Genomic DNA, 14237 nt, shown 5'->3' with positions numbered 1-14237 from the left:
AGGGTCAGGGGGGTCGCTTGGAGCCTATCCCAGCTACATAGGGGCAAAGGCGGGGTACATTATTATTATTATTATTATTATTATTAATATTATTATTATTATTACTACGCTTATTCATGTACTTATCTCTCTATCATTCATATTCCTTCATCCTTTTTGCGTTTCACTGAGTATGAAATGAAAGATAAGACACTTTATTGTCATTGTATTTCTATACAATTAAATTTGGGTGCACCTCCAACAGAGAAATAAACATACACACATGTATACATACATGTAATAGCCTATACAATATATAACACACAAGCCATAATTAATTTAGTAGTAGGTCAGTTAAAATAAAAATAAAAATGCATATTCCAGTTAATAAGTTAAAAGTAAATGCATACATTTTATTGCACATTGTCATAATTGCAGTGTCTGTCACTGTATAGACACTCTCAATCAATTTTATCCACTTCGGTCTGTTTACAGCTGATTGGCAAATGTTCAGGACATGTCCACCCTTGAGATAATTTTCACTGGTGTCATTGAAATGAAGCTGGCATCGACTTACTGAGCAAGATCCATGCATCAGTTCACTACAGAAGTTGTTTCATCACTGTCATCCATCCGGCAGACACGTTCTAACCAGTGCAAATGATTTCAGATTACCTTCGGTTGTGTCTTTAACACCTGTGCGTTTTCATACCTTTTCAATGATCCTATTTGACATTATGTCACTGTTGTATTGTACAGAGCGGCTTGACTTCGTGCTGCCATAATGTCCATCCATGAAGAAGAGCACGTTTTTATTGAGGCTGTTTGAACCACTCCATCAAATACACATATTCTGGTGTGAATGCAAGATGCAAGTTCCCGTTTCATGGAGCGATCAATGGTGACCCAGCTGCCGAAGGTACTAGGAGCATGTAACATGCTCATTTAGTAGTTGATAAAGAACTCTGAATTACATCTGTGTAGGTTCTCATTTGCCCAGGTCGTCTTTCTTCTTGGTAGTTCTTCTCAGTTTAACTGGACTAGTTTAGCGCTTTTTCAAAAGAGCTAAATTAGTCCAGTTGAACCGAGAAGAACTACCAAGAAGAACTCTGAATTACCAATGCACAGTCTCTGTTTTCGCAATTTTCTCATGTATATGCGTGCTTCCATGAAACTGGTTTCATTTTGGTATCTGGCACTTTTCCAGCTCCCCCCCCCCCCCCCCCCCCCCCCTGCAGACTGTACCTAATGATGACCTCAGATAAATGCAAAAAAAAATTATACTCTTACTCTGAGCCATCCCAAAATTAATTAATTTTTAATAAAATATTTGGGCCAAAAATGGGACGAATATTGGGATATGAAATGCTACCTAGGTGTCAGTGCATTAGATCTGGAAAACATGCCTTGAAATGGTCTTATATACCACTATAAATAAAGACACTGTGTTAAATTTGTTGATCCTAGTGTTTTTTGTAATCCAGACATGCCAGTTTGTCATTGACTTTTTTACTCTTTCCAGGTTTTGCGTGTAACCCATCATGTTCACTTGCTTTACATGCAGAACCTGCCCATTTAAACACAAATAAATCATGAGTGATTTTGCAACAGCGGTCATTTTTGTGAAACACTCTGCCTTACATAATTGGTTCGATTTCCAAAATGTACCTGTGAGAGAACAAAAAGATATATATATTAAAAAAAATAGTGAGTAATTTTCGTGTCCTTTTTACATGCGGAAATTGTTTCTCTTTTATCTCAGTAAATAGTGCTTCCAAACTTGTTTCATAACATTAGTCTACATCTGGTTTGAATTTTTAGCCCCTCTGTCCTGTTTTTAGGGACGACTCTCATGCAAGCACCCATATAGAAACTGTAAAAAGAGTGAACTTGTGCATAAATGAACTGTAACGTCTATTTTCTCATGAACTTGTTAAACCAGCCACAGAAGAGGTCGATGAATGATTTCATACATTTGTCATTGAAAACACTTTAAAATAAATATTTGAATAAATAGCCAGCATGCATTAACCAGCTCTTCTCTCATAATTAACAAAACTAATATACCTAAGGCTTTCATATTAGGTTCAGTTATGCTTTACAAGTGCAACTCAACAATATGAACATTCAGTGCTGTCGAAGGTTCTCATTGAAAGCCTTTTGAAATGCAAATTTAATTGGTGACCCACATAAAATCTCTCACCTACATGTGGCTTGTGACCTAGTCTTTGCAAATCTTACTTTTGTTACATTGTTATTGTAATTATTTACATTATAAATTAATGAATAATTCAGAAACATTTGTAAAGAGACAATCACTGAGACTGCATATACGACAAAAAAATTTATAATTCTAAGAGCAGGCGTTTGCTTTACCCCAAATGAAACCCAGTCAGAAAAAAAAAATATATATATAGAATTGAAGACAGTATGATGGTATTTAATGCTGTTTTAATCAAAGTGCAATTACACAGTCATTATTTACCAGTTTTTGTAACAAAATTGCTTGAAACAATGGAGCTAATTATATTTCCCCACTCCTCTGGTACCAAATAACATTGGATACACAGGAGGGTGATGTTATGAAACTGTGCATAAACAGAAACACAATGAAAAATTAGGTGTGATCGCACTCATGGTGATTTGCTGACTGCTTTGTGGAAAAGCATCAGAAAATCTGCTGCGACTCCAGGGCATCGCACTCTTAGGCATCACATAGACAGACACGAAAGGGGACGCTGAGGATACAAGAGGAAAAGGGTAAAAAAAATGAGGAGGAGGAAGAGGAGGGTGTGACAGAACATAATACAAGACACTTTTTCACTGGAGTGTGGGCCTTTCTCTACTATATTGGTTGGTTATGGCTTCAGTGTGTGTGGGTTGATCCAGCTGTTTTAATAGTCGCAAGATGTGGATCAGAAATCTTTAATCCCACAAAAGTCAATAGTGTTTGAACGCTCTGTCCTACTCTTCTGCGAGATCCACTGCAGCCTAAAGATACAAATGAAACTCTGCATTTGTTGTGCACGCATACACAGTCAGTGTTATTTTTGGCTGGTTATAAATCATACCTTCCGCTTGCAGTTATTGGTCAGGAATGTGGAATTGAAAGAGTAATACAGGCTTCACTTTATTTCCCAGGCTCCTGTGTGTAAATGGCTTCAACATGACTTGACTGAATAGATTACCTGAAACTGCGCGCTGTCTTAACCACTTTTAACCATCATTTCCTTTTCAGCTTGCCTCTTAAGTGTGCCCTTTCCTGGGAGCTATAAATTTGAAGTTAAAAACCGAAAGAGCTAAAAAATCTGTCGCTTCAGCTGGTGTTCAGGCTCCACACATGCTGCAGGATTTTGGAACTCTGTGAACTGCTGTCATATTATTTCATGCAGTTTCTTGATGGTTGGTTTGTTGGTTTGTGTTTAAAATCCTTTCTCCCGCATTTGCAAAAAAAAAAAAAAAACACCTGCATTTTGGAAACTAAGTGGAGACTGATGGATTTTTTTAGGCTATTATAATAAGAGGATACTATTATATGTAATGGGGTTAACATATATTGAAAGTACTGGATTGCACTTTCCCACAAATAAAACATGTTTTTGATCATTTCAAAATACAATCCCCCTCGCGTTTCACTAGATAGAAAACATTCATAGCTTAACAGGTTTTATTATGTGAACAAAATCCTCCTTTTTCTACAAATGGCAGTTTGGCTGAAAAAGTAAGATACACACACCTGCAGTGACTGAATGTAGGCAATAAACACTTCAGATGAGTGAATACCCATTGTGTAGTGTCGAGTGTATTAAAAATTTGGATTCTGTATTTGGCTTTTATTTGTTCACATTGACCTTGACTTCAGCTGTTTTTATAGAAACCTGGCTTGTAATTGACTTGTGGCTTTAATTTGAAGAAATGGGGCATTTTTATGTAATACTGCAATATGTTTCCTAATAATAAAAAAACACTGTTGGAGATTTACAAATTCTGACTTTATTAGGGTATTTTTTATCTGAACATTGTAGCCGTAGTCATAAATCTGGAAATTAATCTGATTAATTTTTTGATTAATTAATAGCAATCCACTGATACCACTTTTTTCCAGACTGAGTACCTGTACTTACATTTGAGTGCTTGCCGATACCGAGTACCGATATGAGTACTTAATAATCCCATTCCAGTTCTTAGTTCCTTTTGTAAATATGCTTTATTGTCGTTGTCATTAGTCTGACTGGAACAAAGTGCTGCTACTGACATTTAATGTGTTGGAATGAGCGTTTCTCAATTAATCCACCAGGGGGCGCCGCTCATAATTGACCATACTGGACAAATACCACGAAGAAGAGTAAACTTTTTTGAGAAGAAGAAAGTCGGTAATAATAAACATGGAGATGACAGAGGCAACACTAATGTGATACTAATATTGCAGCGTTTTCGCTGGTAAGGTTTAAAAGCGAAGCTTCAGCAGGAAGAGAAAAGAGAAATGAGTGATAAGTTTCGTTTTCACTTCCGCTGACAGGGGTCCGCACCGCTCCATACTCCCGATGGTATTCTCATTCTGGGTACGCATCCGCGAGCGCCTGGAAAACGGAGGGAATGTACCCAGAGGACAGACAGAACGCTGCGTCCGTATCCGTCTGTCTTTAACGTTACTTGCAGTCAGCGTTACTTTTATCACCGTCATTTATTTTGAAAAATCTCCACACTCTTCACACTCCTCACACAGTATTCCACCGCTGCGTACCTGCTGCACTGAACTGTGAATGTCACACGGCCGTAAGTGGTATCGGTGCATTTGTATCGGATATCTTTTGCAAGTATGAGTACACACACTGAGTATCGGAGCCGATGCCGATACTTGTATCGGTATCAGTGCATCCCCATTAATTAACTATAGTGTATATTGTATGCAATCATATACAAATTTGTTATTGATAAACCTAACAATATGCAATGTGCAATAGTGGTAATTTTGAAGATTGTGCTTTGTAAGTTGCAACAAAGCCCCCTCATGTGTAAGATATCTGAAGGTGTAAATATACTGTATATGTTTAAGGCTGCAGATGATTAATTTCTTACATTCTTAATAACTGCCTCATACAATCACAGTTTTTCCTGCTTGCTACTGGGTTGCTTCATTGGAGCAGTCAGGGGAGTAATTCAGAATTTTGCTTAAAGGCACTGCAGAGGTAGTTATTTTAAAGTTTTGGTCTGTTACTGATTCATTTACCCTGTCCACCCTGCAACTGAGGGTACTGTATAATTTTCCCCAAGGAAAATGCCACTAAAAATTCTGAATTTTTCCACTGAACACCGTGTGGAAAACGTCTCTATACTCACACATATCCACACAAAGCTGCTGCATCTCATTACCCTGTCCATCCTTTCGATGTCTTCCCCTTTTCTTTGAGCTCAACATGGATCCTTCCAAGAAATCTGGACATGGTTGGTATCATGGTCAGGATGTGTGGACACAGAGCTGGTCTCCAGTGTCACTGCGGCGAACTTGCCAAAATGATTGTGTTATCATTCAAAGAGCAGCCATGACATGACGTTGTCCTGAAGAGCTGCTGATACCAAAACACATTTATGTGCTTTCCAATAACAGAAACTGCATGGAAGTATAATGTCAGTATATTCTCTCAGACTGACCAGCCGCACACGCTTTACCAAATCCAATGAAAAAGAGTGACCTCAGATATGTCATCCTCAGAACTAGAAAGGGCAAAATAATGATCTGTCATCTTCATTTACTGTCGCTGAAGTTATATAATACAGCAGAAATAGAATGATTGAAGGCAAGAACTAACGAAAGAAATAATGAATGAATGCGCAAACATGCCCCTTCTAATTGAAATGGGGTTTCGAGTCTCCAGCCACTGACTGAGGTAAAGTAACAGTGATGAAAATGAAGAGATTCACTCTCCAGATGAATCATATTTGCACTGTTTTTTTTTTCTTTTGACTCCCTGCTGCTCATTTTTTTTCCACCTCTTTTATCTGCTTCTTCTCTGCTATTAAAAGACAGGTGTTGGTCTTTCTGTTTGTGTCTTTATGTGCAACAGGCTCATGAATATTGGTTTTATTTTCTCTCGACTTGTTTGTTTGGCCTGCATATCCTGGGCAGCTGCACACGCTCTTTGGAGTGATTATCAATTGGAGAAATGGCTCTCACACTGATCCCTTTTCAAATACTCCTGAAATGAGCTTGCCGCTTGCCTTTCCATACATTATACAGCCTCATTATTTCAACTGATCCTTGTTTGTATTCTCAACTTGCATATGGATGACAATAAAAGAGAACCACTGGAGAAAGAAAAAGGTTTGGCCCAACACATAAGATTAGCTTTGGCTGGATCTGATTTTTACAATGTCTGTTTTTGTTGTGAGTTGATCTGTCTATTTTATCTTTGTTCAACAGTCTAGCAGTTTGTATTAGAGCTTAAACAAATTAAAAACTTGTAATGTAATACCAAAAGATACTAAATTATGTTTGTGTTGACAGTGGAGATATGTGAGTGAGACTTTAAGTGGCATGAATTATGATGGGAATTAATCATTTTAGCAATCTATCATACATCTACAGATTACCTTCCATGCTGATTAGTTTGGGTTGTTTTTTTAACCATAGCAACAACAGAGCACACATTGAGGGCCTATAAAATTTTAATACCTGTTTACAATGTTTTAGACACTGTAAGCCCAACATTTGAACTACATAAACTACAACCCTTTAATTTAATTTAATGAGCCTCCTGCGCTGGCACAGTGGGTCTTATCAGACAGTGTTCCAACAAAAAGAGTTGAACTTGGCTTTACTTTTTTCCTCGGTGGAAAGTAATTAACCTAGCCAACGATTGTGATGGCCAATCTAATGTTTTGCTATGATACTTCTTAGGCAGATGCTATTTGCAGCCAGGGTGGAAGAGTCTGACTATTGGGTGTATATAATACCAGATGTTATTTGCACCTGTGACGACCCGGTGCTGTAAAGGCCTTGAATAGAATGATCCCAGTGCATCCCAGTGCATTATGGTGAAAAGGCTCTCTAACACTTGACGTAACATTCCAATTTAGTCCAACCCATGATCTTTTAATGGGACTTTGGGTAGTATTGATATTCCAAACTGTCACCAGCAGGGGGAGGTCACATGTCAGAACACACCTAGGATGACCAAAAACACCAACAAAGTGGCACATATTGTGGCTTATTTTGGCATCGATCCAGCTGATGTCATCATGTCTATGAATGTGGTGATGTCAGCATATCAATTTCCTCTATATATAGTGAACAACAAAAGAAACACAAGTTTTGGTCGTTAATTTAGGCAAGAGTTCAGCTGTCCTGTTGAGTTGTCAACTGAGATACACATTACAATGAGTGAGTTGTAACCATTGGAGCGTGTGTTTGCAGGCAAACACAACCACGAGTGGTGTTGAGCACAAAAGTATCGGAGGTGCGGTACGTTTTGAGTGATATGGTAGTGGGAGCAACAAATGGGAGTGGCAATTCCCTTTGTTTATCCGGGGGCTATAAAAAGAAATGGTAAGATTCAAAAGTTACTGCGTTACTACGATGACTCGCCTTAACGATAATCTGAGAGAACGCACCGTTGGTATGCTTGATGCTGGTTTAATGGCTCGCAATGTTGCCAGACGTCTGCAAGTGCACGAGTCCACCATCAGTAGGCTGAGGACACGATTCCATGACACAGGGACCACTCGGGACAGACCAAGATCCGGAAGACCACGTGTGACCACCCGTAATCAGGATCGCCATATTCGCTTGGCCCATCTCCGTGACCGTCAACTCAGTGCTACAAGGACAGCAAGAGAGACCCACTGTAAATTTCACAGCTGGATATAAATATCTCATATGAAACCAATATTCATAATAAAACTCCCATATAAACCAATACCGAAACATACTTGCGTTTGTTGTTGTTCAGTATATGTGCCAAGTCTGAAGTAAATTGAAACAAAAGTGATGTTTTTATAGACATTTGAAATTTCACCCACTATAAGTAAATGGGTGAAGAAAAAGGGATTTAAAAATTAATTTTAAAAAATGAACTTTGACCTACTTTTCCCAAAATGTAACCACATTTACTCTGGGTTACTGGTAATCTATAAACCCAGTCTGATTTGAATTCAACCAATAGTTTTGCTGCTACAGACGTGTGAAATTTGGCCCATTATAAGTAAGTGGGGAAAAAACAAATTTAAAAAATTCGTAAGAAATTGAAACTTTGACCTACTGTTCCCAAAATGTAATCAGATCTATTCTGGGTCACTGGCAATCTATAAACCCTATGAATTCAACCAGTATGAATTCAACCAATAGTTTTGCTGCTACAGACATTTGCTATTCCACCCATTGTAATTAAATGAGAATTTAATTATGTTTTTTTTAATTCATAAAAAATTTGAACTTTGACCTACATTTCCCAAAATGTAATCAGATCTTCTCTGGGTCACTGGCAATCTATAAACCCAAATTGGTATGGATTCAACCAATAGTTTTGCTGCTAGAGGGTTAATAAACAAACAAACAAAACAAAATAAAAACAATACCACTTTCCTCCCCTTCGGAGGCGGGGTAATTATTATGTATGCACAGACTGTATCACTCACTGAATAAAGTGGGAAGCTCATCGTTTACACAAATCTGTATAGTGATTTCAAATTTTCTTCTTCAAACTGAAACTCATGTTTTTGTTTGTTGTTTTTTTTAACAGTCCATCAAAATAACGTTGTGTCATATAATATTCCCATGCTGTATTAGTTGATAGTTTACATTAGAGCTCTGTTTTCTTAGGTCTTTTTTGTTCACAGTAAATAGCCACATTTAAACCACAAATCACCTGTCCACTTCTACTTTCTGTCACTGTCGTTTTTATTGACTAAAAGTTTTTTCTTAGTGGTTCTCATCAAATCTGGTCACTTTCTGGTGCTTTGGGAAGGTTCTGTGGTGTTAGCTGTCCTCACCATGGGAGAGTGACTCACTGCTTCATCTAGTGGTCATATTAATATGTCAGTCTGTCAGTCTCAATAGATCAGGAGTAGGCAACCTGCAGCTCTTGGGCCTTTTTCCAGTGGCTCAATGTAGCTTTGCCAAAAACCATATGAAAATAAATAACACTTTTTTGGTTTACACACTTCGCCATAGCAATAAAGTGATTCTGATGTTATGCAGTTGTAAAAACTCTACTCCAAATGAATAAAAAAAATAGTAATAGTAGCAAAAGTAGACTACCTTTTAATTTTACTGAAGGTATCCATCTGTATTCTCCATTGCAAAGAAAACCTTCACTTACCAGTTGATTTTTGCATCAAACAAAAACAATGACAAATATTACTATTTTCTTTAGTTTTGTCATTTCTTTCTAGTTCTGTAAATGCACTGAAACTTTGATTTATTCTCCACATATTTTGTACAAACTACTCCTAAAGAGCTTCTTAAACAGTCACCAGTTTGAGGAAAGGTATAAGGGTATGTTTTGGCCACAGACTGTTTTGTTTTTCTTTTTCTGTCCTAAAATGGCTCTTTAGATTGCCGACCCATGGAACAGATTAACATCATATCTCTGCCATTATCATTCAATCCATTTGCATTTTTGGCATAACTTCAGAGTTCATTATTCTTAATACTCTATTTTAGGTCATATATATATGAAATTAACCCATTTAACCCTAACTTAACTAAGTACTTTTAGGACCTAATCTTAAGTGTAAAAAAAAAACCCCACAGTAACGTGGGAGAAGACTTTCATTTTGGTTCATATTTAGATGCATGTGTGTAATGAAGTTGAAGAATAGCCCACAGATCAGACTCACCCACTGTGACATCTAAAGACAAACAGAGCAGGGGATGAACAAAAGGTGTTTAAATCCCTCTGTACAAAGAAATGGAGGATATACTGAGAAAGCAATCAAATTAGGATTAACCCTTCGCTCTTTGTCATGTCTTGACTATTGTAATGCACTTTATGCTGGGTTGAGTGAAAATGTACTTTCCCGACTGCAGCTTGTTCAAAATGCTGCAGCTCGGTTTTCAACAGGGACATGGAAACATAAACATACCTCACCAGTTTTAGCTTCACTCCATTGGTTGCCAGTGCGTTTTAGAGTTGATTTTAAAATTCTTCTATTTGCTTTTAAATGTTTGAATGGCCTAGCCCCCTCCTACCTGTCTGACCTGATCTACCCCTATGCCCCCCCTCATGCTCTCAGGTCAGCAGATCAGCTGCAGCTTGTGGTTCCAAAAACTAAAAAGAAGCTTCATGGGGACCATGCTTTTTCTGTTGTTGCCCCAAAGATGTGGAACCAGTTGCCCTTAGATGTTAGACAGGCTCAGTCTCTGCCTGTCTTTAAATCATGTCTAAAAACGCACTTTTTCTCATTGGCTTTTAATCAGTGAGTGAGATGTTTCTCTTTTTATATTTCTTATGCTGTTTTTATCAGATTTTAATTTGTCTTTGTTTTTATGATGGTTTTATTTTGTTGTTCTTAGCCCGCTTTGCACCCTGTGTTATCACTGTTTTTACTTACTTATTTACTTATTTAATTCCTTGTTTTATGATTCGTGTACGGCCCTTTGGCCAGCTGTAAAGTTCTTAAAGTGCTTTATAAATAAAGATGGTATGGTATGGTATGGTATGGTATGGTATGGTATGGTATGGTATGGTATGGTATGGTATGGTATGGTATGGTATGGTTGGTCGATGTGTGTGTGAACTACTTGTCCATCATTCCCATACATCGTCATGCATACACAATAACACGAGGCAACCTTACTTTTAAATAAAACACCGAACAAAGTCAAATACCTGTCAAGGTACAGTGTGTGGGGGTAAAATAAAGGAGAGAGGGCCGGTTGTACCTTTTGATCTGTTGTTATCGAACACAGGTTGTCGGCCAATGCAGTAAAAGCACGTTCTGTGTCCATGTCTTTGATATACCTAAGTTCTCTAACCCCTGAACTTAATGCCCTGAATCCTGGTGCCTCTATCCCAATGAGCATTGATTCAACTAAATTATTTATCTCTCACTCCCTCACACACACAGCTCTAAACATAAAAATGTATTCTGTAAAGGTATACTGCTGCTCTATAGCACAGATGAGGCTTTCTCAGAGGTTCCCTGCAGATAAGACCTCAAAGGTGCAATGCATTAAGACTTTTAAATAGCTATTCTGATGCATACTGCTATCTTGAATTCTATTCTAAAAAGTGTATGATAATGCATTTTCTGTGCTTCTCACAGAGCTACCTTTGCCCTTTAATACAGAAAAGCAGAGGCAGCCATCGCAGGCCTAGGAGTGTTACTGTAATGGTTAAGGACAAGCTTAAGAAATACATTTTTCGCCTGAGTTTTCATCTGGAACCCTAGTATTATCTCCAAGAGTTTCTGCGACTTCAGAACTGACAAAATCTTTCCCAATGCAGCTTCTTCAGGTTCAAACCAGGACTTGAAACCCGGAGCACAGAGTCTCGACTTTGATGCATTAACCAGCAACGCTACATGGGGAATATGCTATCAGCAGATGCTCGAACACATGAAGGAACAACAATGGCACCGAACATAAGGGGGATTTAGACTAGAGAGAGAACAGCTTTGTCTAAAGGACAGCGGTGTGGAGAAGTTTACTGTGAAGTCACTGCACATGGAGCATTTTACACAAACCTAGGTTTGACCAGCAAACACACTGTTTCCAGAGGATGGAGGTTTAAAGGAGGACTCCATCAAAGTCAGGAAAAATATGTTTCTAGTTTCACCTATAATCTCAGCTGGATGTTAAAATTTTCCCCCCTTTTCTGATGTAAATGAAACCTATTAACTACATTATATTATGAAGTTATAATTACATGCAGCCTGTTTTCCATTTAGGGCTTTTAGTTTGAATATGACCTACCTTTAAATGTTCAGTAAATGCATTTCCATAAAATTATTTTAGGTGCTTTTGGAAGTTGGAAAATCTTTTTGGAAGAATCTAAATTAGAGAGGAAAAAGATACATAATTTCCACACAAAATATAGATTGTTTTTTTTATATTGGCCTAAAGTGGTTTTCAAGTTGTTAGTCAAAGATTTAATACACGTAATGCGGAATGTGTGTTCAGAGAAAAAACTACAGCTTTTTAGAGAAAAACTCAGATAATGTTAATGTTATGTCAATAATGTTATACTCCAGCACAGCCACGTGTAGTAATAATAATAAGAATGGATTGGATTTATATAGTGCTTTTCTAGACACCCAAAGCGCTTCACATTATTGACCCATTATTCATTCACTCTCACATTCTCCCTCTTGTGTAACGTAGCCCATACCTCCTCTACATCCTACTTTATTGACCCCAAACTAGTTTTGGAGTCAATAAATTAGATTTGTTTCCATAAACCAGTTTTTTTTGCAACTTTGCTTGAAATTTATTTGTTATTTTATGGAAGCACAACAAGTTTCCTACCAGTTGGCTTTGACTTTCTAGGCTAGTGTTTTTGTGTATTATGCATGCACATGTGCCTCCTAGCACTTAGATTCAGGACAGAATTTACTGCACAAGGATAATGTTACCAAATGATTTGATTTGACCAAGAAGGGCCAGCACATTTTTGACAAAATCCACATTGTTTATTCTGTGCAGTAACAGGCTTTAGGGTTCAGCTGAAGGAACAACACAGGGCCCCAGCAGCTACATTCATCCTTGTAGAAGCCCAGCTTTATTCTCCATAACTCAGTATCTTTGAATGTAATGTGTCACTGTTTTAGAGGCAATTAAACTCATGTATACTGTAACATATCCTAACAATTTTGAAAAGGTATGTGCGTTCCAGTTCATCTATGTAATTAGGAAGTCAAAACAAGAAATAAGAATTATAACTGCTAATTATTTGGCATATATATATATATATATATATATATATATATATTTTTTTTTTTTTTTTTTTTTTTTTTTTTTTAATTTGTGGATAATAAATACCTACTAAACACCATTTTTATAAATAAATAATACATTAAAAAGATACAACTGAGTTTCGCCTAACTAATAATGTCTTTTGAGTCATATTTTTAGTGTGTCAAAACTTTCTAATGAAGGTGGTACATTTTTCCAGGCTTTCAAGGTTGTGCCCTTGGGCCTAGTGTGACTGAACTGAAGTCAGGAGCAGAAACAAAAACAGGAGAGAGCAACAAAGAAATATAGGGGAAGTAAGAGAGGGGGAAGAGCCGAGGCAAAACGAGACACAGAAAGAGGCTGCAGCCAAAGTAATGAGCATTAGAAAAGCAGAGTGAAGATAAAAAGACTATCTTGCATGTTTTATTCATAAAGTTTGTTTTTAGCCTGTCGGCTTATATTAACTGCTGTGCACACACATACACATCACCATTTATTAGGGCCTGTGCAAGAGTTTCTTTAAATACACAAGAAATGTCCACTTGAATGGCATTTAGCAGGGCAAATTATTTGTATCCTAGTTCGAAGTCAAATACAATTGGCTATTTAGGTGCTATTTGGAGTTTATTCATGAGGCTAAAGTGGCTTTTTAACCTGTTAACCTGCATGAGTTAAAATGAACAAAAAAAAGAAATAAAACTGTTGATGTTGGCCTTTTGCTAGAATCAATCAATTGTTCATTGTTTTAAGTGCATGGGAAAAATTTTACTCTGCAAGAACTCTAACACTGTTGGTAAATGTCAGAGGGAGGTTATGCATAAAAATACTGACCGAAATAAACTTAAAACCACAGAAGTGGTTTTTAAACACAATTAAAATGGAGGATAAAGACAAAGATAAAGAGCCCACTATTTTTGACCCACATTAGATCAAAAGTTAGCACTGGCACTGTCAAATTATGTCCATCCATCATTAGCTTAATATTTTCGACAACACACACACTTTCTCTTTTTGCGCTTAAACTTAATCAAATCTTAGCCATGTTATTTTGACATCCTAAATACAGCAGAGATAATGTACATTTTTACATTACCTGTGGTGTTTTGTGCCATTTCTCTTGTTAAAAGCATCTGCCATTTTGTGATTATTCATCAAACAATGAGCCCATTTACATGCACACCAATACTTCGATCATTGTCTGATTTGTGGAATGATCAAATTATTCAAGTGATCATGTAAACAGGATAATCTGATCGACTTTATCCAAAAATGACAGTTATCTGATTATGAGAAATCAGAATAACACACCTAGATTTCTCCCCAATACTCCGATGTCTTCACACATGCGTACAGGTTAATCTGATTT

This window comes from Sphaeramia orbicularis, chromosome 3, assembly GCF_902148855.1.
Source record: "Sphaeramia orbicularis chromosome 3, fSphaOr1.1, whole genome shotgun sequence".
NCBI lineage: Eukaryota > Metazoa > Chordata > Actinopteri > Kurtiformes > Apogonidae > Sphaeramia > Sphaeramia orbicularis.
This window is presented reverse-complemented; position numbering follows the sequence as displayed.